This window comes from Delphinapterus leucas, chromosome 1 (genome assembly GCF_059928025.1).
Source record: "Delphinapterus leucas isolate spDelLeu-1000000601 "Yukka" chromosome 1, BTC_Dleu_Yukka2, whole genome shotgun sequence".
NCBI classification, from domain to species: domain Eukaryota; kingdom Metazoa; phylum Chordata; class Mammalia; order Artiodactyla; family Monodontidae; genus Delphinapterus; species Delphinapterus leucas.
The window spans coordinates 157087668-157090384 of NC_143129.1; the positions used below are offsets into that span (position 1 = coordinate 157087668).

At 55.4% G+C, this 2717-nt stretch overlaps 1 non-coding gene across 1 annotated transcript; it reads right to left on the reverse strand.

Moving 5' to 3' along the window:
- Positions 1 to 296: 296 nt before the first annotated feature.
- TRNAG-UCC (transfer RNA glycine (anticodon UCC)) lies at positions 297 to 369 on the reverse strand. Its single transcript has one exon. It is a non-coding gene; the product is annotated as a tRNA-Gly (tRNA).
- Positions 370 to 2717: the final 2348 nt, after the last annotated feature.

Here is a 2717-nt window from a genome sequence, read left to right on the forward strand (position 1 = left end):
CAGTGCATTTGACCTCCAGACATACTTGCTGCTTCCTGGAGCTCTCCCCGCCCCACCCCACTCTGGCAACCCTTCTGTGCTTCAGGGCCCAGGCCTGCTTCCTCCTGGAAGCCCTCCCCACTGCTACTGCTCAGGGCCCTCTGACACTTCAATAACTTGTCTCCAAGTAACTGTTCTGCCCTGGTTCATTGCTGAAGCAGGGGATAGGAAGGACTCCATCAATGTCCATGGTCTCCCTCCTTCCGTCCCTTCTTTTTTTTTTTTTTTGCCACACCACATGGCATGTGGGATCTTAGTTCCCTGAGCAGGGATCGAACCTGCACCCCCTGCATTGGAAGTGCATTGTCTTAACCACTGGACCACCAGGGAAGTCCCGCTTCTCTCCTTCTTTGTCACTCTTCCTCTAGAAATCCGAGACATCCTTGCCATCAGGCCCTGCAACGTGATCACTTGGGTGACAAGAAACCCCAGTCTCACTTCTAAACACCTTTGCTTTCCTAAAACCCAGTCACAAATTGGAGTGATGTAAAGCAAAGAGTGTCAGAGGTGGGCCTCTGAGACTTGGGTGGAGCACAGGAGCCCCACTCCCTCACAGGTAATGGCCCGGTTTGCTGTCTCAGCCTTAGCTCGGCCCCCTTCAGACACTGCATCCTTCACTCCTGGGGCCTGGCTTCTGACCCATAGGGGCTCTCATTTCCTCCATGTGAGCTTTACAGAGTAAGAATCGGGCTGATCCAAAGCAGATCTCCTAGGGTCTGCCTTGCTCTCTGCTAAGGAATAGGGACTGATCAAGCACCTACGGAATGCTGGGCCCTGTACTAAGCACAGCCAAGAAAAAAGAAAAGAATCAGAGAAACAGCTCATCCCTGGGGGCTGAGGACAGGGCAGGGAAGTGGGCTGGGAACCAGGGGAATAGCCCCCAACTCCCACACCCCCTACTTCCGACAGTCTTCACGGGGTGAGAGGCCCAGGGGGCCTTCTGTCAGGGTGGGTGGGGGTGAGGGAACACTCTTCCAGGGCTTCCAGGCAGCAGTCTCCCAAACACCCACCCTTCTGCGCCCCTCCTCCCTCACCCTCTCCCATGCAGTCACACTTTTTTTTAATATAAATTTATTTATTTTTTACTTTTGGCTGCATTGGGTCTTTGTTGCTGCATGCAGGCTTTCTCTAGTTGCGGCGAACAGGGGTTATTCTTCGTTGCGGTGCACGGACTTATTGCAGTGGCTTCTCTTGCTGCAGAGCAGGGGCTCTAGGCACGCGGGCTTCAGTAGTTGTGGCACACAGGCTCAGTAGTTGTGGCACTCAGGCTTAGTTGCTCCGCGGCTTGTGGGATCTTCCCAGACCAGGGATAGAGCACATGTCCCTTGCATTGGCAGGCAGATTCTTAAGCACTGCGCCACCAGGGAAGTCCCTGTCACACTTATTAAATGAGATAATCTGAGCAAAGCACTTAGCATCCTGCCTGGCTAACAGGGAGCCCTTGATAAATGCCTGTAGTCACACCCCATCCCCCATATACTGTCACACTTTCAGGTGCTTGGACTCCCACGTGCCGTTCGCTTTCTGATACACCTCTCATCCTCCAACTACACACACACACACACACACACACACACACTCACACACAGGTGCACTCATGTCACACACATACACACCCTCCCACCCCACCCCATTTTCTCTCTGTCCTGAACTCCCCCCGGCAGGCTGCGGTGCGTGGGCCAAGAGGCCAAGTGGCCAGCACAGGGCGGTGGGAACAAGCTCGCTCCCGTGGCCAGCCCCATCACAGAGACCTGAGTGTGGAGAAGCCTGGAGAAGGGGACTGGAGGCTGGCAGGAAGGGTGGGAAAGGAGGCGGGAGATGAGGAGGGCTGGGCCAGGCTCACCTCAGTCTTTTCAAGTGAGAAGTCTGAGTCCGAGACCAGCCTTTGAAAGCAACACTGGGCGTGGGGGACAGAGGAAGTGGCACGAGGCATATTGAGCCTCCACAGGACCAACCTAAGCTGGGAGCTTGGGTTTGGAAGGGCCATTGCTGACCCACAAGGCCTCTCCTACCTCAGGTCAGCACCAGGACCCTGCACCTGATGGGTCTCAAGGCTGACAAGGGCCTGGGAGGGTGAGAGGGGAGGAGATCAATGACTTTGCCCTCCTCCCAGCTCCACCCCCAAGTGTCATGTGCAAGAACCGTGATCCTTGGACAGAGTCAGAGACAGACAGGTCTGGGACAGACAGACAACCTATGGAAATAAACAGGAATGGCGACCTGGGTACCAGAAGAGCAGGAAGGGAAGGGGAGGGGCTGAGCTCCGGGCCCCAACACATACTCAATACCCTCCGTGGACACTCAACATGGACACCCGACACAGATATATAGACACACAGCACAGAGACATAACCCAGCTCGACAAAGGCAACGGGTACACCACGCTTAGCCGCACTGTGCAGACACCTCTCACCCAGCTCACACACCCACATACACACAGTACACTCGGACACAGCAGTGCGCTGAGATCCCAAGGTTCACTGGACACACGCCCCAGCCAAAGCCCCACACAGCCGGCGGAGATGTTCCCTCCGCCCACACTGACAACCAGGCGCACACTATTTAGGACACAAAGGCATAGGCACACAGACATATATCATCTCAGGGACACACACACACACACACATGTCCGGACATGTCGACACTGCTCCCCCCTCTCCGCTAGTTCTGGGGTTCTT